The sequence below is a fragment of the Diadema antillarum genome, unplaced genomic scaffold, assembly GCF_040938485.1.
Source record: "Diadema antillarum isolate AM-2024a unplaced genomic scaffold, OU_Dant_1.0 scf00000010, whole genome shotgun sequence".
NCBI lineage: Eukaryota > Metazoa > Echinodermata > Echinoidea > Diadematoida > Diadematidae > Diadema > Diadema antillarum.
In genome coordinates this window covers 593,836-616,562 of record NW_027270899.1, presented here as the reverse complement: position 1 = coordinate 616,562, position 22,727 = coordinate 593,836, and positions in this window count along the sequence as shown.

Here is a 22,727-nt window from a genome sequence, read left to right as displayed (position 1 = left end):
AAAATCTGTTGACAATTAGCTCCTATATGCAAGGATTTCTGTCAATCAAAGTTGCAGGGATGCCAAGTTCAAAAAAATTTTATGAGTGAGATTTTCATGACTCGGCATCTCGGCATGCGAGTGTGCACGCGAGCGAGGGTGTGGGAGGGGTCCCCCCCCCCCCCCCCCCCCCATGGCCTCCCACGGTAGGGAGCTTTTTCAATTTTTAGCTGGGTGCGATCCGGTGCATACTTACATGACTATTTTCTACTTATTTTGAAAGACAAAAGGGAAATATACCTTCAATTGCAACTATCACTAATCTTTTGCGCTACGCTCATCATTATAGGCCCAAGTTGCAGACTTCGCCCGATGCGTGAGAAAAATGGGTGTCATGCGTGAGATCGTGAGATGGCCCCTAAATGCTTGAGTCTCACGCAGAATGCGTTAGACTTGGTAGCTCTGAAGTTGAAATTTTCTACTTCAAGAAAATTCACACCTCAGCATGAATAATCTTGAGCTTGTTCTGACATATGACTACAAAAGCATGAACAAGTAAACTTAGCAGACTGTCTTTCAGCTACATGTAATTAATTAATATTTATGCTGGCAAGTAGGAAATATTGTTTGGCTTAAACATTTGAACCACAACCGTGTTACACTGGAAAGTAAGCAGATATAAAAGCTAAAAAATAATCTTTAAAATACAGTGTTTTCACAATTCATGTGGCCAGGCAATAAGTTAACCCGAATTATATTGAATTTCTTTCCCCCGGTGGAACACCCTTATCAGCAAAGCTAGCTTCCATAGGTGTCCACATACACACATAACAGTACGATACAGAAAATACATATAATGCAGAGCTAAAATACAAACAATTAAGTATAATGTACACTACAAAAAAAAACAAACAATACATGAAAAATAGAAATAGACTCAAATGAAGAAAGCATACAACACATCCAAGCAAGCACACACACACACAAACACACACACACACACACACACACACAAAACAAACAAACATGGCAATTAAACTGAGTTATCTGCCTCTAATGGTTAATTCAATTTGATAATACATGTACAATATAAACCTTTAAGCTTTTTATGCCGCATTCCGTCAATCCCTCAAAGCTTGACCCAATTCTAGTCAAGTCAGCAGAGTCACTCATATGTAACAATGTGCCTCAGTCCAACAGGGAGGCCTGTGACAAAATGGTTACAGTTTGTTATTTTGAAGGTTCAGTAATCCACAGATCAAATAAGGTTCATTAATTCAAAGGGTTTCATTAGTCCGAAAACAAAATAATGTTTGTCATTCAGAAAGATTGTTACTCCAAAAAAAAAGAAGTAAGACTTGTTAGTTGGAACCTTATTTCATTTTTGAACTGTTTAATTTTTGAATCGCCGCAAAGAAGAACAAAATACACCTCTGGTAAGCAGCTGGTTGAAGAACTACACTCTACTTCTTTCGTGCATAAACATGAAGCTCAAGTCCATAAGGTACCCTGCATCACAAAACCAACAAAAAGTTGCTACACATGGATTTTCAGTTAAGGGCAGATTCTGAAAGAGCAGACTCTAAGCTTTAAAATGATGTATGACTAAATTCAAATGGATTCTCCTAACCTATAAATTAGAAAGAAAGCACAAACTCTGGAAAAGAGGCTCTGAAGTGGAGAGTCTATTCAAGTACTTAATCATTACCAAACCGTGCCTACCTGTGTGATTAATGGGACAAAAAACAAACAAACAAACAAAAAACAAAACAAAACAAAACAGGCTGTAAACCACTGGAGCAACAGCAATGAAAGGATTATCAGATTAAGCTGAAATTGAGCATGCTCTATCAACACATTCTGTCCATGATTAATGCCAACTTTCCAAGCAGTAGCATAATCCTTTCAAAAGTTATGAGAGTTGAAAGTGAAGAGTGTGCAAATGATTTCCAAATGAAAAAGGGTCTCTAAGACATATCCTGATCTCACTACTTTACAGAAAAAAAGGGTTGTAGAAAAACTACTGAAAACACACTTTCCCATTCTCTTTATGATCCTAAATTTAGCAGTAATGTAGAAGAACAGCCCTTTCAGAAAATATGAACAACTCAAAATTGACTTGGTTAACCCTGTTCACCAATTTTGAATCCTCACATAAAATAAAGGCGTGCGACTGTTTGTATGTTTTGTGATGCACGGTCACACATGGCACACATTTGCAGAATACCCTGTAACTTCTCTCACCGTCCCTTTTTGGTAAACTAATCTCTATAAATACTGTAAAACAAGGAATTTTCACGTGCATTTTAATTTCGCGAATTTCGCGAGCGCCAAAATTCACGAAATTAAAATGTGCGCGAAAGTTTTTGTCTACACTACATGCATTGAATGCCAGTGGTAATTCGCGAAAATTTCATGCCGCGAAAAAGGCTGTCGGCTCCAATTCGCGAAAATTTCATGCCGCGAATATATCATGTTTTACAGTAGTTGGCCCCTCCTCCTCCCCCTCAAAAAAAAAAAAGAAAGAAAAAAGAAAGAGCAAATGTGACCCTGCACCTCAAAACAAACAAAAAGTCGCCAGACATGAATTTTTAGTTAATACCATATTCTGAAAGAGCAGACTTTAAGCTTTAAAATGATGTATAACTCAAATCAAATGGACTCTTCTAACCTATCTAAATATTGGAAAGAGAGCACAAACTCATGAAAAGTGTGAACTGAGAAAAGAGGCTCTGAAGTACAGTGTCTATTCAAGCGCTTAATCTTTACCAAACCGTGCTTGCTGTGCGATGAATGGGACAAAAAACAGGAAGTAAACCACCAGAGTAACAACAATGAAGGGATTATCAGATTAAAATTGAAATTAGGCATGCCTCATTAACACATTCTGACCATAATTAATGCCAACTTTCAAAGCAGTAGCACTATCCTTTCAAAAGTTATAGAGTTGAAAGTGAAGAGTGTGGACAAGGTTTTTCAGAAATGAAAAAGGGGTTCTAAAGGCACACCTAATCACACTATTCTACCAAAAATGTTCGAGATAAACTGCTAAAAAAAATACTTTCCTGCCCGTTTTATGATACCAAATTTTAGCATAATGTAAAAGAAGACCCACTCTTTCAGAAAATATCAAAAAGTCATGTTTGGCTAGGTTGACCCATTTCACCTATTTTCAGTCCTCACGCAAAATCAGTGTGTGCGACTTTATGTTCGTTTTGAGGTGCACGGTCACAAATAATACATCCAGATGTATGCATACAACACACCACACAGAATAACAAGTCAACAACATTAATTCACAATGCAAACAAATTTATTCACAAACATGACGGTCTTTGGTGTCATCATATCATTTACAGAGGCTGCAGCACAATAAGAATAATGCTCTGGACACTGCTAATATTGGAGCAAATGTGTCAAGCAAGTCATGTGGTTCAGGGTTGTCATACATGTAAATGCACACTATGGAGTGCTACCTGATGTTCCGAATGATGGGAGACTCATGTGAACCAACATGTGCTTCTGTTTTTTCCTCTCTCTCTCTCTCTCTCTCTCTCTTTCTTTGTTCAGCTGAACAAGAATGAATTTGACTCATCTACCTTGCAATTGCATTTATTGTTCGATATTTCTTGTTTTGATAACATTACATTGCAATTTTAGTTTACTACTGTAAAAGTGGTTTCTTTCGCGTACAGAAACTTTCGCGGTTTCCATCGGTGCTGACTTTTTCGCGTGTGTTTAAATTCGTGGTTGGTAATGATAGCGTTGTAACAACCCACGAGTTCAAAACATTTTCGCGTGGCGTTAAATTCGTGGTTCAACCTCAAAGCGCGAAAAGCGCGAAAATAAAACCACCGCGAAAGAAACCACTTATACAGTAGTATTTACTAAAATTTCATATTAGGCCGTGTTTATGTTTCCCTTTTTCGGGCCAGAATCAGCGTTTTGGAACGTGATTAGTGCAAAACGCTGTTGCGTTCATGCTCACTTCGACAGAAACGCTGATTCAAAACGCTGATCCAAAATGCATAAAAAAGGTGCGTTTACAATCCGCGTTTCTGACTAATCACACTTGACGGGGAAGCATAAAAGCAACAGCGTTTCTAAATGCGTTTAGAGTGACATCATCTAAACGCCTATCCGGTTCACGTGAAAAAGCGCGCGCTTGGCCAGCCAGCCACCCTGGCCTGTGCAGTTTTCCCATGTACTGTGAACGCATGTCTTTCCCAGCTGCTCTCTCAGGCCAGGCCACCGATCGCAGCGCGCGCCCCAATTTGACCTGCCTCTGCTGAGGTCAGCGAAACAATCGCAAATGCTCTTTCCAAGGCTCGCAGAAAGTGAGCATAAACAGTGCTCCCGTGAACAGCGTTTTGAATCAGCGTTTCAAAATGCTGATTCTGCCTTCGCAAATTGAGCATGAACACACCCTTAGTTGAATCACGAATTATATGTATCAAATTACACACTGTACATGTACACTGTATTAGGAACTGACTGGAGATTTGAGGTAGCACAAAGTTATATTTTTGTTGTTCATGGTTTTAATTTGTGTTTACTACTTTCTTGTTTATCATTCATTGAGTGTTCAGAATTGATGAGCCCACATTTCATTTATTAGTGAGAGGTTATTCCTTTGAAATTCATTTTGTTTACATATTCACTTTCAGTGCCAATGCGTATTGCTATTTTCACAAGTATTCTTGTATTCGATTTTGCTGATGGTTAAAAAAATTGACTAATTTTACATTTACAGTGTCATGAATATGCATTTGTACAAAGTGGGTGTGGCCTGTTCGGCCCACATTGAAAAAAACAACAAAAGGATTGAGACTGGGACGATGGTGCTTGAGACGAGGGAAGAATATAGTTTTCTTGTTACTCTAAGTCTGATGTCATCGTGGTGGTAATTTGTTCTGTTGTCAAAACATGTGACATGTTGTTGTGCCACCAAAATTTCCCTCCCTTCCGTAATAACAACACATTCATATCTTTGGTAAAATTTGATTACATCATGACCTTTGTAACAAATATATAACAATATTTGGTGCTTAACCAGTGACTTCTTGAATATTTGTCTTTTCATTTAAAGTGAAAGTGAGACCTCAACATCTGTCATGCATTACCGAGACAGAATATCAAATGCTGAAGAGTGGACTTCGGCGTGGACTTCGGCCTTTGTGGCCGAACATGCAATACCGATACCCAATGTAATTACAAACTCAATGATGTGCCAGATCTCATCACATAACCTATGCGCAGGAAATGTCACGGATAAAAAGGTGCTTGTGATGGGATAGACTAAAAATGGAAAGAATGTCCACAACACATAAATGGTTCATGGCTTTGCTGCTGTTGCTCATAAGATTCACCAGATACAGACCAATTTCTTTTTAAGTTGTTGTTTACTCCTTAAGTGTTATGGTGCCATATTTTTCACAGGAAAGAAGACTACTGTCATTCAACATGACACTTCATTGAGCCTCACTGTTGTGAATGCTACGTAGGACTGTAAGCAATGACACTACAAAGCTGGAGATGGAGGACATTCCCATGTCCAACTTGAGTTCAGCTTTGTGTGATTCTGCAAACTATGAGAGGAAAAAAAGAGGTTTTGAAACTTACATCAAGGCCATGACAATCATTATGCTGGATATTGATGGAGATATCTTCCACCAAAGAGAACCTACACAATGTATCCAGGAGATTTGTGGTCACTTTGAAAGTACAATAGCACGGCTTTTTGACGACACTCACATACACTTAACATTTTCCCCTAATCTACGTGGATATCTTCAAGAACTGTGTGAAATTCTTCAGTGCACCTACCACATGCCCAAGTAGAGTCCCCTTATAGGAGGCTCTCAGTTCTGTATGCGCTAGAACCAGACGGGGAAATGCTTGATGCACTAAATTATCCTGTATTCATCTGATGACCTCAATGGGTCAATGACCTAAAAAGGATTAGATCATCGATGTTTGGTGTCATGGACTAATGGTAAACAAGGTAATGATGTTCTAAAAATGCATTTGTGTTACAATGAAATATTCCACAGAACATTGGCATTACAGGTCTTTGTAAAAGGTCAATGACCTCTGAAACCAGAAAAGTAGTACATGTATTTTTGGTTGAATGGCCAACTGTTTATGGTGTACAAACAATGCATTTATGAAACTGTAAACTATACACAAAGATTAGTGTAGTGGTGTGATTTTTTTTTTAATTTTTAAAATTTTTTATTTTTTATTCTCTTTAATGGAGCGACAGGTTTGGCACTCTTGGTATGTGCCCATTGTTGCTTCCTTGGTTGTATACATTTCTGCATACCAAAACATAGTTCCTGATTGAAAACATGTTAGGATATATTAGCATAGCTATATGTATATATTTGTGATACCACAGCGTCCACAGTAGGTTGAAGCGTAGGGATACAGTGTCCGGTTTTGATGTGAAGCCTGCCTCTTGAAGCTTCTTGGGAGTTGCAGAAGACAGAAGGCAGTCAGTGAGAGAGGAGGCAGCTTTTAGGAAAGCTTAGAGATTCTGGAGTTTGTTCCTGCCGCTGTTCCATTTTAATTGTTAGTTGGAAAATAAGAACTTGATTTGTGTCATCGAAGTTTGGTTGTTCCCACGCACTGTACCTTAAAGGAGAATGGGACCAATGGCTGTAGCAAAGAGTGTGTTATGAGTACTCCAATTCAATATTTGGCCTGTTAATGAACCTGTTGATATCTACTGACAACTGTATGCTGTTAATTGTGAACTGCAAAATTGTTCATATTATGTTCCCTATAATGTTTGGCAGTGAAGGCGGTGACTGTGTCTGCCATCTACAATGAACACCACATATCTGACCGGAAGAGATGCTTGTGAACCTGTGTCATTCTTACTCAAACCATTACACTAGCAATGTGTCACGAATATGCATTTATGTAAAGTAAGTATAACCTGTTTAGTCCATGTGGGGCAGAGGAAGATTTGAGGCTTGGGACTATGGTGCTCGAGGGGAGGAATAAAGTTTTCTTGTTCACTCTAACGTATTAAAAGGATGGTAAACTAAGAGTCTGTGTTGACTACCAAGCTCTCAACGCCAAGACCCATATGGATGCATATCCCCTTCCACGGATTGAAGATGCCCTGCAAGCCCTGAAAGGTGCAAAGCATTTTTGCAGCCTTGACCTAGCCCACGGATTCAACCAACTCCATGATGCAGACAAGGATGTGGAGAATACTGCTTTCCAGACAGGAAGTGGTGGATTGTATGAGTACATATGCATGCCCATGTCATCAAGCTACCGAGGAGACACTTGCATTAGCCAGGAGACAATGCTTTTGGCCTAGCATGGCAAAGGATGTTGCTGAGTACTGTTACAGGTGTTAATGATATACAATGGCCAAAGCAGGGAAGCGCCTCCATCCATGTGGCAACCATGGGGTCCCTGACAGCCTCCAGACCACTAAAGGTCCTCGCAATTGACTTCACAGATCTTGAGCGTAGTAGTAGTGGCGAGGAAAATGTTCTTGTCCTTACTGACGTTTTCACAAATTTCATCCAAGCTATCCTAACCCTAGATCAAAAGGCATCCACTGTGTCCAGAGTTCTTGTATGCGATTGGTTTGTCCGATTCGAAGTCACCAAGAGAATCCACAGTGATCAGGGGTGGAATTTCAAAGACAAGCTGATACAAGAACTTTGTAAGGTGTATGGGATTACCAAAAGGCTCACCACTCCCTATCACCCAGAAGGGAATGGCCAATGTGAACAATTTAACCGTAACCTCCATGACTGGCATCATACTCTTATGGCAGAAAGAAAATGAAAGTGGCCAGAACACCTTCTGGAACCTGTGTATGTATACAATTGTACCCCACATTCATCAACCGGATACTCACCTCACCACTTGTTCTTTGGGAGAGAAGCTGTCCTACTTGTAGATCATTTACTTGGTCCTGTAGCATCCCCCCCCCCCCTTACTGGTAGCCCATAAGTGGAGGAATGGATTGCTGAACACCAGTCTAGGCTTGATGACGTTTTCCACAGAGCACCCCAAGGAAGCACTGAGAAGGAAGGCCATAAATGATGAGAAAGCAACAGGTGTTGAGCTACCCATCGGAGTTCGCATTTTCATCAGAAATAGAAGCACCACTGGGCGCAACAAAATTCAAGGTGTATGGAATCCTGAACCGCACATAGTTATTCAATGATAGGAAACTGGAGACCATACATATGCCGTATAGCCCCTAGCTGGTGATGAATCATCATGTAAGACTCTCAACAGGATGGACTTGCTGGATTCTACGATTTTAGCAGAGGATATGGAGCCCAGCAAAGGTGATTGTTTGACCCACTGAAACAAGAGAAGCAGATCCCTGTGAGCAACTCTGACAGCGATAATGAGTCGTGGGAAGGCATTTGTGATGTCAGGCCTGGCCTAACAGAAGGACTAAGGAAATCCCCTCTGGTCCTAGAAGATGCTGCAATTAAAGAAAAGGCAAGAAGATTCAGCAGTTTCAGAGTCACAGGAGGTCCTTCATCAGGAGATTGATGATGGTGCCCTCTCTCACCATCCCATACATGTAGGCCTAGAAGATTTTGACAATAACAAAGAAGGCAATATGAACAATACATGTGATGCTCCAACTGGAACTCAAACCGAAGTAATGCATGAAAACCCAACCAGGAAGAACGGTAATGAAGAGTTGGTTCAATCAGACCAGGAAGCTGTATTTTGAAAAGAAGGGTTGAGGAGGTCAACTAGAGTGACTGCTGGGTGCAACCCAAATCCTTACAAACTTCCTAGATCAGCTGGTCAAGAAGTTTCTTTTAATTCCCGCAATCCAGCAATGGTGAATCAGGATACTTTAGCCCAAGTTGCCCAGTTGAATTTATTTATTATGCAAGTATCAAATCATTCAAATTAGGTGAGCATATTAATTTTGCTGTTTAAGTAATATGATTGTGTGGACACATTTTTTTTTTTTTTTTAAAGCAGGGAAGTGTGTAACAGTCCTGAGGAAAAGAGTTTAGTTATTACTCAGTCTCTCAAGCCTTTTTGATAATGCCCCTCCCCATGGCCTCCATGAAATGGAGCAGTCCACGGCAACTTTTAGGGCAACGCCTTGCTCCCTGAGTCGCTTTGTAAGAAAGTAGACACTTTCACTTCATTCTGATATGCTCCACGAAATGACCACATCTTCATGACCTTGGAGAAAGTTTCATTTTCAAACAGCCCAGCTCAGGTTCTTTTCAAGCTTCATCATCCACTTGTACAATTTGATGATACAATGAATACAAATGAAAGACCAAACATGCCACTGTCTCCGATGGGTCTTTTTCCTGTGTCACACTAAGAAAGTCTGATATTGTGGTGATCTGTTGGTTTCAGTGATGATGTGTGTGACATGTTGAGTTACCATCATTCTTTTCCTCTCCTCCATAATAACTGCACATGTATACCCACCCCCCTCCAATGACTTTGTCACTACACATACTGCATGCAATGTGATTGTGACCTTGACAGTGAAAACAAAACCTTAAAAAAAAAAAAAACTTTTATCTAATGGCTAATCTTTATCCTATGCAGAGTTCAGTGCTACAATGAAACCATGTGCCAATCTGCATAATTCTCATAGCTAGCAAACATTCAGTTGACTTCTGTTTGTTTTGTTTTATCCTCTTTCTATATATTTTCAGCAACTTAGGTTATGACTACACATGTATGAGTACCATACAGTTCTTCCAACAAGAGACCCAGGCAGCCCCACCTGCATTACTGACGAGAGGAACACTGCACCTTGGAGTCAAAGCAGACATATTGCATTGCCTTACATCAGACCAACCTCAAACTACAAGCGCACCTGAGAATGATGCCACAACTATTGATGGAGCTGCTGTTGTTCAAATGTGCAATCCTGCATTGTTTAAGGCCTTTGGAGAGTATGCAAAGATAGTGTTGGGAGCATACATTTCTGGTGGTACATTTCCAATAAACTGGAGGTCAACAGGCTGGACATCATCTGAGATGTCCACATTTCTGACAGCCTGAAAGGTAGAACCAAATAGAAGAGGGGGAAGAGCTTCAAGAAGAGCATGCATCCCTCTCATGCTGAAGAACTGGAAGGGCTTCTTCTTTGTAAACCAGAACAAAAGCAAATTCTTCATCTTCACAGTTTATTCTCACTAGAGACGATATATCTTCCAATAGCCGATATCAAGGAAATGTATACAACACGTTGACTGAAATCCTCTGCTCTCCTGTCTAGTTCAACTTGACCAGTCTCGCCCCACATTCACGTGAGGCAGACACTCGCATGTTTTTACGTGTGGCAGATGCTGTAGTCTACAGAAGAGGATCACGTAGGTGGCCATACACACTGTGGATACTGATGTTGAGCTACTGTCTGTAGCTTCTTTCAGCAGCATTAATCCTGACAAGCTGTGGATAGCTCTTGGTACAGGATCCAGCTTTCATTACACATCTATTCACCAACTGGTTGGTATCATGAATCCACTACAATGTGCTAATCTAGAATTCCACCTGTTGAAGAGACAAAATTTATTTATGTATATGAGTGATCAGTGTTTGTACAACTTGAATATTTCATTTACCCTTGCTAAATTTTGTCTATTCCACAAGCATAACTGCGTGACTGATTATAATATGACAGTTAGAACCTAACATTCAATTAATCAGAGACATAATGGACAAAATGTATGTAGATGTAAAAGAACCCAGTTACGTAATATGCATTTGCTTAGCTGCTCAACGCATGACTACATACCCTTGAATATGAATTTGATTTATAATTATAAAAGAAAGTTTTTTTTTTCTAACACCTATTTTTACTCACACATGAATTTTTTTGTTCACAAATATGAAATTTTCAAAATTTATATGATTTGCAATTAGGAGAGCTCATGCATAAATTCAATTATAGTGATTTTCCAATATTGCCTGAAATGTTTATTAAATATACATGTAGTTCTGTCAGAGGTATTGTTTACCACTGGGAGCAATGATTTAAAAAATGTTCAAGTTATCACATCTGATATGAGGTCAGATGTACCACAAAACATCCTATCATATAAAATTTTTCGTAATAAAGCCTAAAATATAGAGAGATATCACTATTTTCTCAAGAAAACATAACTGTAGATGGTTTTATTCCAGAAACAATTTTATAATAACTATTGTTTACATTTTGTACATCTAACAATATCAACACTGATTAGACTGATTTCACACTTTTACATTGGTTGTTTCTATCCCTAACTCACATTTTAGAATGATTTTGAAGCACTAAAGCTGGGTTTTTTTTCATCTGCAAATGGTACATGTGATTAATGATCGACCAATAAGACTAAGTCACTGCATTTACCTTTGAATAGAACGATATCAGCTACAAAAACAAAATCATATTCCCAGGCCTAAACTCTGGAATTAATTGGACACAGGTTTGAAAGAAATATCTACTTTGAATAATTTCAAGAAATACTTTGAGAATAAATCTTTACAAAGATATTCTGCTTGAAATTATCAATCCTCCTGCTTGATATCATCTCCTCTCTCCGTATCGTTTTTTTCACTCCAAACTTGTTTCATCTATTCCTTCTGCCATGTATCCTCTCTTAATCTGTCATCATGCAAAGCTTTAGTTTCAGTTTTAATTTTAGTTGTACTCTTTGTACCATTCTGGTACAAAATATCCTTTGTACGTAGTTGTTTTGTGTTCAATTGATTTATCATGATGTGATTTACTTTTCTGGGGCCAACATTATACAAGGTGTGCTTTTGATCTAGGTGCCCCCATTTGGGTTCAGGACCTAGAGGACAGGAGCAGAGGATCTGGAGACTGGGATGAGGGACCAGACGTGGCCACCGATACACCGTTTTTCTGTTGCCCACAAAACAGAACTCCTGACCTGAATGATGTGGCAAGCAGCAGGACGAACATCCTCCATTATGCCCAGAATTTAAACTGGGCGGGCGTAGACAAAAACGCAGGCTATAAACAACATGAGCACTCTGAACATGATTTTTCTCTCCTTGGCCCTGGCAATTTGGACACTGTAGTGATAAATGAAATACCATGCTACCCGTCCTTATCCAAAACCCGATCAGAAATGTCCGAGGTAGTGATCAATGGTGCAGGTGGCCATCCACTCCCACACCACATTATCCCGATTGACATCACTTGCAACAGATGTTGATATGCACATGTACCAGGACTTGTTGTTCCCCCTGGCAGCTATGGACCAGGTGTTGACACCCTTATAGGTACAAATGGGATTCGAGCTACTCTTAGCAATGAGTGACGTGCGTGCATAAAGATGTATTTATCTCAGCTGAGGGAACAAAGCCCTGCATGGTACACAGCGTTGTCTGCGATGGACACGACATCACCAAGAGATTACGAGAATAAAGGAGTTTTGACATACCAAGGCAAGTCCCCCAAATCAATTCAACCCAGAGAGTCTAGATAGTTGCGTTCTGCAAGCTGCTGAAAAACGTAACTCATGGCACTGCTCATGTTGAACCCCTCTCCAAGATCAACAACAGCTCTAAGATGATTGTCGGCAGATACCTTGTAGATGCCATCTGTGACAGATCCATCCCCGTGTGCATTTTGAACATCTCCCAAAGACCTGTCACTTCCCAAAGACAAGACTTGCCAAACTGTGTGCCGTCTATACATGTGGAAACCCCCAACATGCCTGCTCATTAGTTTAAAACCAAGAGAAGGAGGTACAGCTTGCAGATCTCCAAGAATTTAAGGATGTCTTCTCACTTGATGAATTCGACTATGGGTGTGCATCTAGAGTTGTGCATGAAATCCCCTCGAAATCCCCATGGCTGACAACAAAGGAGTCCCCCGTCCAAGTTCCAAGCTGAGGAAACACATTCAAGGGATGGAAAAAGCTGGTGTCATAAGAAAGAGTACCGGTAGTAGCCCCTACACCTCTCCCATAGTTCAGAAGAAAGACGGGTCACTCCCTCTCTGCGTCGACTACCAGAAGCTAAACAGCAAGACACGATGGGACGCATACCCCACGCCAAGGATCTAGGAGGCCCTGGATGCTCTTGGGAAGGTGAAGTACTTCTCCACGTCGGACTTGACTAGCAGGTATTGGCAGGTCAAGGTCGCTGAGAAAGACCAACCTAAAACAGCCTTCACCAACCCTATGGGCCTGTATGAATGTGTGCGAATGTTATTCAGTCTACAAAATGCACCTGCCCCATTCCAGCGCCTTATGACAGCTTGCCTCGAGGAACACAACTTCCAGATCTTAGTAATATACCTTGACGACAATGCAGTTTTCTCATCCCCCTTCAAAGAGCACTTGCGCCAACTCAAGGTTGTTTTCCAGGGACTCTGGTCATATGACCTCAAACCCCAGAAGTGCCTTCTCTTCCAGACCAAGATCTTGGGCATGTGGCTAGTGCTGGGGAAATTGAGACCAATCCAGCAAAGACTAGTGCCATTGGAGAGTGGCCACACCCTAGGAACAGCTGAGAAGTTCAAAGGGTCCTAGGATTTATGGGATACCACAGGTGGTTCATCAAAGGCTATGCAAAGATAGCGCACCCTCTCTTCCAGTTCATGGAAGGTGGCGGCCGAAGGCGGAAACTCCAAAACCAACCCTTCCAACGACAAAAAACCAGAAAACTGGGGGGAGCGCTAGCTACAAACAGGAGCAGTGGTGAATGCAGTGCTTCAGGGTGCCCAGAGAGTGGAAGATACCGGCAATTGAACATGTAGTTCAATGATTGTCTTGTGTGCCCCCCATTCAACAATCAAAATATCGTCTCATCTCAACGACATGGCTGATCACCTTGATGTTGGAGGCCAAGTGACCACGGGAAAACATGCACTGTTTCTGGTAGCAGACGGCGGACCTGATTTCAACATAAATCATGCTACAAACTGGTTCTACTATGGAAGATTGTTCCGGGAGATGAACTTAGATGCCCTGGTGGTGACGTCATTTTGTCCAGGAGATTCTGCAATGAACCCGATCGAGCATCTTTGGGCTCCCTGCACTAGGCGGTTGACCAGCGTTGCCCTGCCATCATCTCTGCCTGATGAAACGCTCCCTCCCTCTCAGCAGCGGCTTCAGCCAAAAGACAGACTGCAGAAAGAACACAGAGTCTTCAACCTGGCCATGGAACGGATTCAACACTCGTACTGGAAGGATCTGACATTTGCCGGCAACCCAGTGACAGTCGTCATGGAGGAGAGTGGTGCTGTACATAGACGCTATGGAGCAGATTACCAGGAGGTGAAGAATACTCTTGCAGGGTCTGTCCGTAGTGGGCCATATGGACAAGAGAATTGGAATGGCCATATTCACTAAGTGCAAAGAACCCTTGTGCAGACATTGTCGAGACCGCCCATCTTCAATCTCAGCTGAGGAAATGGACCATCTCCGAAATTTCCCTTCTCCGACACCCAGCTTGACGCATGAAGGACATTTCAAGACATTCATCGAGTCACTGAACGAGGGTACCAGAAGTCTTCCCTGTCAACACATGCAGGCATTCACAGTGAAGCAGCTTGGACGATGTAGTGAGGGATCCTGCCGCTATGTGTATGGTAGCAAAGAAGACCAGGATGAGCACAGCAGAAAGTATGTGCACCATCGATAGTTATTTGTACTTGGAATGATCTGTTACAACCGAGGTCGTACTGATTGTCATCGATCAAAAAACAAAAACAAAAGCCAAACTAACAAACAGGCAAACAGAAAAAGAAAAATGAAACTATGAGTAAATGCTAATGTGGTTCATTTTTATAGGTGATACCAATGTCCACAGGTTTTGGTACTCCACAACATAAAATCCACTGTGATGCATGTGTAGAATCCAAATGTGTCGATGACAGTGTCCAGTCAAATGTGAAGCTGATAATCCAACAAACGTTTGCCACAGAGTTTTGGTGTAGCAATCTCAACAACAAATGATTATGGAGCCAGCTTCAAATAGAGACGAATCAATTATCCACAGGCAAAATGTGTCAAGTGTATCTCCTTGAATAGATCTAATCTGCAGGCAATATAGGATATCTATACATTGTTTCAAAGACGTGACATTGCTCTTTAAATAGAGCTAAGGTGTTGAGGTACTCTCTGTTCACCAGTTTCTGTGTCTTATGTAGGTTCTTTCATACACTCTGAACTCTGAGATTTTTGTTATGATCAGAACATCTGGTGATAAAATACAATGTTAATAGAAAGGTTGAAGGGGGGATATGAGAATGTCCTTGTTGTGACCGACCATTTCATGCGATATGCCTAGGCATACCTGACACGCAGCAAGCATGCATCCAAGGAGGCAAAGACATAATGGCACAACCTCTTTCTCCATTATGGTTTTCCCCGCCGGATCCATGCTGACCAGGGAAGGAACTACAAGAGTCATTTGATTGCGGAGCTATGTAAAGCTGCCGGAATGCAGAAGAGTCGGACCACTGCTAACCATCCGCACGGAATTGGAACAACCGAGCACTCATAGACATGCTTGGTACACTGGAACCCTCACAAAAACTTAGGCAGACTAGCCCATGCATACGCATAATGCTATATGACACAAATTAACTGGGTTTGCTCCCATTCTATTGATGTTCGGTAGACATCCAAACTTGCCAATCGACGTCATCTTTGGTACAAACAACAAAAGGGAAGGGTATGAAGACATCGACCAATATGTGACAGATTTCAAGGACTACAGGTCTCCTACGAGATCGCGGTAAGTAAATTGGCAGCAGCAATATTAAACAAAGCAAGTGCCAAAATGTGCATGCCGTCAATCCCTCGTTTGAGGCGAGACCCCACTTTAACGAAGCTGATGGGGTGCTACGATTCTTCGTTTGAGAGTTAGGAGTCGAAGTATTTGTCCATTGCAAATTAACTTTCTGCTCAGGCCTGACAAACCTGGAGGCCAAGCCAGGGTTTAATGACTACAGCAGCTGTCGTATTACGTAAGAGCATGATAAGGATATCTGCCTGTGGCAGACCATTCAAAGTGAACTCAATTTTTTCTATCCTTTCTAAAGTTTTCAATTTTATATTCTATTGAGAAATTCTATGGTCATCCATTTTACATTTCGAACGAAAAAAATTGACCCGTAAATAACGAAAATACAGGAATAAGAAGGAGCTACATAGCCCATGCCAAAACCAAAAACAATCTCCTCCTCTCGCGGTGCCCCCCCCCCCCCCTCCCCTGTGGCGCTGTGGTGATGACTGATGCTTAGATTAGGCCAGTGTCAAGAAACAGGTGTTTTATATCTTTGGTTTTTAAGTCATTGATTGCCAAGATATACACTGGCATTATTTACGGGGTGTAGCCCCTTCAAACGAGAGATTTGCGTCATGGTCTCGCCCATTCGTGTAGAACATATTAATGTTTTTCTAAATCCCAAAAGTTCATTGACCCTGCCTATGACCTTTGACCTTGTGGTGACCTTCAACTTCCCAAGGGACATTTACCAGCCAAGTTTGGTCACAAACGGACATATGGATCAAAAGTTATGAGCCATAATTGAAGTGCACCGTAAAAACTTAACTTGGGCCCTAAAGGGTTGTTGACCCATCTGTGACCTTTGAACTTTTGATGACCTTCAACTCCCCAAGGGTCATCTACCATCCAAGTTTGGTCACAAATGGACATAGGGATCAAAATTTATGAGCCATAATCGAAACGCGCCGTAAAAACTTAACATTGGGCCCTAAAAGTTCCTTGAACTCTGTCTGTGACCTTTGACCTTGTGGTGACCTTCAACTCCCAAAGGGACATCTACCCTCCAAGTTTGGTAACAGACATATACATCAAAAGTTATGAGCCATAATCGAAGCACGCCGTAAAAACATAACAGTGGGCCCTTAAAGTTCGTTAACCCCTGTCTGTGACCTTTGACCATGTGGTGACCATCAGCTCCCCAAGGGATATCTACCATCCAAGTTTGGTAACAAACGGAGATATACATAAAAAATTATGAGCCATAATCGAAATGCGCTGTAAAAACTTAACATTGGGCCCTAAAGTTCATTGACCCCTGCCTGTGACCTTTGAACTTGAGGTGACCTTCATGTTTGGTAAAATGTGTAACTTTGTATAACGTCTTCCCTCCAAGTTTGATTGAAATTAAAGTCCTCAGTAGAGAGTTATTCAAGCTTTTGTAGTGTTACAGACGGACGACGGACGGACGGATGGACAGACGGACAGACGCCGCAGGCTATCCCTTAGTCTCCCCGCACCTCTGGTGGGCTCGACAAAAAGGACGAAACTCTTCCCCCTCCTTCCGGGTGACAGAGTTTTAGTTCTCAACAAGACTACAGGATAACTCTGACAGATGGGAGTCTAAGCCATACGTAATCATGTCCAGGCATCCCGAACTCACAATATAAACTTTGCAATGCCGGAACACAAAGAAGGAGAGGACAGTGCATTGAAACCTCATAACATCATGTATGTTTCTGCCAGGCGACAACCACAGCACCTTGCCAAAGGAGAGTGTGCCCACTGAGACAGGCTACGCGGTTCCTCGCAAAGAACTGCAAGAAGACCCTACAGAATTGTAAAGGCCTTAGTGTCATCGACTAAATCCAGCGATAGAAGTATGGCAAGTTAAAAACAGTGCTTAGAAAGTGTTTCAAGAAAAGGACAGTGATGGTGGCAGAAAGGAGAAAATTTATTCGCTAAGATCACGGCAACAGTGGATCAATTTCTGACTGTTTTGGGGCTGAAGCATCATTCATAGATTGGACGAACTGGATAAAAATTTCAGAGACCAGTTTATCAGCAGACTGAAAGATGGGTTGACACCATCAAAACTCCTGGAGAGGGGAAGTGATGAACCTCTGATGGCATTTCAAGCTGTTCGACCTCTTCAATGTTGCTTTACGCTTCAGGGAGAATGAAGTGGGCATCATTGCGAACATTAGGAAAATGTTCCAGGCGGTGAAGATCAGATCTGAGGATGCAAGATTCCACTGCTATGTCTTCCGGGAAAGTCCAGACCGTCCTACACAGGTTTACGAATTGACAACTGTTACATTCTGTGACAAGCCTTCCCCGCAGCTGCTATCGTCACAATAAGACATGTCGTGAAGTGGCTGCAGGGGAAGCCAGAGCTATGAGAGGCAGTGAAAAAAAAAAAAAAAAAACACATAGGGAGGACCAGGACCTGAGCCTGGACCTAAGAACATGTCCATTCATTCCGTGTATGGCAAGCACAAGAAGGTAAAATAGTGTAGCAACAGACACCGCAACAAATGCCAACCATTTTTCACCGCGGGAATCATCATAGCCCAGATGTGTGTTTCTAAACAAAATGAGTGAATGCAGACTGTTTCAAGAGTGGATATATTGAGCATACATGTTGCAGTGTGAAAGACTCATAAATACATAAGAATGGTTTAAAAAAAAAAAGAGGCAAAGACAGTACGGAAAAATATAGTACTAGTAAATCAAGTGACATGTATGGATGTCCGTAAAGTTGATGATTCAAGAAAGCATGCAGGATCAAACGTTAGATTTGATACAGATACCAACTCTGATGAAAACACTGATGTGATTGATAAGTTTGATTTTACAGTACAATAAAGTGTGAGAGTGAAAAAATATACAGCCTGCAGACAGTAGCTCCAGTTAAAATTGAAGACAGATATGGAGGTATATACAGCGTCATGGGCAACAATGGCTCCTATGATGTTCTACACAGAGAAATTGTCACAATAGGCTTGGAAAAAGGGAACTGACAAAGTGTCTGTAGGTTTCACAGGTGAGAACATCAGGGCCAAAGGAAAGGTTGAGGTGTACATCAGGTACCATTTATTTATACTGGTACTAAACCAACTTTGTAGAATACTGTAAAACGAGGAATGTTCGCATGCATTTTAATTTCGCGAGCGCCAAGATTTGCGAAATTAAAATGCACGCGAAATTTCTTGTATACACTATATGCATTGAATGCCAGTGGCAATCCGCGAAAATTTTATGACACGATAAAGGCCGTCGGCTCCAATTTGCGAAAATTTCGTGCCGCGAATATATCATGTTTTACAGTATACAGTGCACATAGTAAATAGTATTGCCAGGTAAACATTGGCTTGCATCCATACAACCTAATAGTCCATGAGCCAAGTCTGAAAAAGCCCTTATTTTTCGATTTGGTTGCACCCCCGGAGGGCCCAAGATTTCTTGTTTCCAAAAGATAGGTACAAGTCTGTAGTTCATGGAAATGACATTTTTTACCTTGAACTCTTGATCGTTACCATGGCAACGCAGTTGATATATCACAACCTTTGGTAGTGTGTGCAATTTCAGTGTCAAATCAAGAAATTGGGTTAAATAGTTCAAAGTTTATTTTTTCTGAACATATTCTTAGCATATAAGTAGTATTTTGTAAGAATGTAGGTTGAATAAATTTCTTGAAAAATGATTGGTTTAAATGAACATGAGTATTGCATTATGGGTACTAATGCCGTTTGAATGTCATGTGACTCTTCTCATTGTAAGTCATATCAATGCATTGTCAAAATTTTAGTAAATGTTATTTTATATTGGCATTATTCAATAAAAATGGACAAAATTCGTTATAACGGAGCATATTCATAAAGAATAGTGTCTAATGACTTCAATTTTCCCATATTGAGGCAGACTACCAATTTGTTACCATGGCAACTGAAGTCATGTAAAGAGCATGAAAACGTGATTCTGCCTACACAAAGCTCCAGTAAGGGCAATAATGTCTGTAAAGTGTACAGTCTTAAAACCAAAACTTCATTAAAAATTATTGACTGTCCCAATAAAGGACCAAAATGATTGACCTATGAACAATTAAATATTTTTGTCAGGTCAGTGTTCAGTGTCATTTCTAGGTCATTCTCAAGGTCATTCTCAAGGTCATGCTCAAGGTCATATGATACAGTGACATCTTGCAGTTTTATAACATGGTTATGTAATAAACACTGCAAAGAAAATAAAAAATATATGATATACTAAGCAATGCTAAAGGAGCACCATGACATCAAAAAATAAGTTTTCAGATCATTAAAAAAGCGCCCTCTTTTGTCCAAATATGAAATAATACTTCTACATCTGAAGAAGACAAAGATGGCGGAAATGGCGGAAATATTTCTTTGATGGCATGATCCAGGTGTAAGTTGTTTTTGTCATAAGGGAGAAAGCTAACCAGCTGATACACCACGAACAGAGAGCATTGATTACAATAGGTAAGTGTTTACAAAGTTTGTGTTAATCTTTGATCTCAATATTTAGAACTAGAAAACCAAGGTCTTGAAAGATTAGTCCCATATATTAATTTTCATGTAAGTTATATGAACTTTCATTAAAGGCTAAAGCGTAGTCTTCGTTAAATCTCAGTTTGTCCAAGCTATCAAAAAGGAAATCAGTTGTTCAGATTAGGAGCATTGGCATTGTGACAAATAGATAACAATAGTCAGATTAAAATCATTATATCTGTATATCATCAAGATTAGGTAAAGAATATGGACCAATGCAAGAATTAGGTTCAAAACTGTTTTTTTTTAAATTTAGACCAAAATGTTAAACCAGGACCAAGATCACGATCACGTTATGAGCTGATGAATAAATATGTTATCAATACTACGATCATTGGTCTTTGCTAGTGAACAAAACCTTGTACCCTATCCTAATATTAAGATTTAGAATATGATTAAGAACATCATAAGGCTCAGGCACATATCAAATTAATATCAGGAATAAGACTTAGTGACTTAGACTGAGTCTAAGATAAAATATCAGGACCAAGATAACGGAAATGCCATGATCAAATTAACCAAAACAAAAGAATAACCCAGTCAATGTTGGTCAAAATAAACGCTGAACAAAGTGGGAAAATACCGGAATTAAGATGATAAAATTTGATATAAAGAAAAAACATTCTCATATTTAAGAACAAAGTCAGTATGATTTAAACCAAAAGGAAAACCAGATCTAGGTCAAGGGCGCAATGGACATAGTGATCACTACTTAGTCCAAGCCATTCCTAGATTCCATGGCACAAGGTTGGCAAAGGGCCCATTGTGCCACCTCCGTGTATTTTCTTTCTTTTTCAAGCGATTGCTCTAAAATTTGGCGCAGATGTAAAACAAGTCATGATCTAAATTTGGTTCCATAAGAAATTTTAATGGTATTATGGTGACCTTCAGATATTCATTATCTGAAGGTTGCCACGTGCGGGCGCTATTTCATAAAATGTGCCACAAAGTAGTGAAAATGTAGACCATTTGATTTACATTTTTTTTAATAGTTTTAGCCCAAAAAATAAATAACTGTCAGACAAAAATATACAGGATCTCCATTTCCATCGAAAACCTTTATTTCCACAAGCTCTTCCTTTAAATCACTTTCATAAAATCTCAGGGAATATTTCATTTAAAGTATTTTTTTTATTTGCACTTTATGTCACGTTTTATATCACTAGTAGATTTGATTATAAACTTGTTTGTGTATGAACTCTTTTTTTCAGATATGGATGCCTTTTCACTTAATGTATCCCACCAGCCGGTCAAGCGGTCAGTTGTGAGTGAGAGTACTTCTCCATCTATTCATGATGGACCACCACCTGAAAAGCAAACAACTAGAGCTAGCATTGCTCCAAGAGATCTCAGGAAATGTATCTTTTGTCAAGCAATGACCTATGTCAAGTCACACTCGGGTAGTAGGGTGGCAGAGACTCTTATAACTTGCCAATCTCAGGAGGTTGCCGAAAACATCCAAAGAGCCACAGAAGTCAGAGAAGATGAAGAACTCCTACTAGCCATCAGAGATCTCATGCACATCAGATACCATAAGAGTTGTCACAAACGCTTCATGAAGCGCAAATCCTTGGAACGCTTGACTCAGAAGAACGATGCTCACATTACAAACTCATATGATGCTGCATTTGATGCCTTAAAGGAATACATCAAGACTGAAATAATGAAGGATATGAAGGTAATGCAGATGGCTGATCTTCGTAGGAAGTTCAAAGAGCTCCTCTTTGATGCTGGCACTGAATCTGACTATCGATCAGAAAAACTTAACAGAAGAATAGTGAGCCACTATGGAAATCAGTTGTCTTCTTGGAATCCGAAGAATCGTTCCCAGTCTGAGATGGTATTCCTTGAAGAGGTACCAAAGGGCCAACTTGCTGAGGCAGGTGCGCAGTCTGCATCTACTTCTGTGGAAGAAGAAGCATGGAGCAGCGACATCATCTCAAATGATGAAAGTGAGGGAAAAAGCTTGCAACATGTGGTAGTTATCGTACAACAGGCTCTACTTCAGGTGAATTCAGCGGTCTCCCAACCCATTAGGCCTGAAGATATAGATGAGAACAATGTTCACATTCCGAATTCTGCGTGTATAACCTGCTGGCCTGCATTATTCACGGAAAATGCAAGTTTCAAGTAGATCAATGGGTTTCTGTACCAGCTACCATCCATCGTCAAGTCCTCTCTATCAGTCAAGATCTCATACATGCCATGAGTCGGGGACGAGTAAAAACTCCAAAGCATGTGGCACTTCCTTTCCTTGTAAGAACCCTAGGTGGATCTTCAGAAATGATAACTGTCTTGAACAGAATGGGTCATGGTTTGTCTCACACACAGGTAGAAGAGATGGAAACTTCGCTTGAAGAAAATGTCTCAAAGACTTACTCCAATTTGCCAAGCAACTGACAAAATGGTGTATTTGAGACATTTTGTTGGGATATAACAGTGACCTTC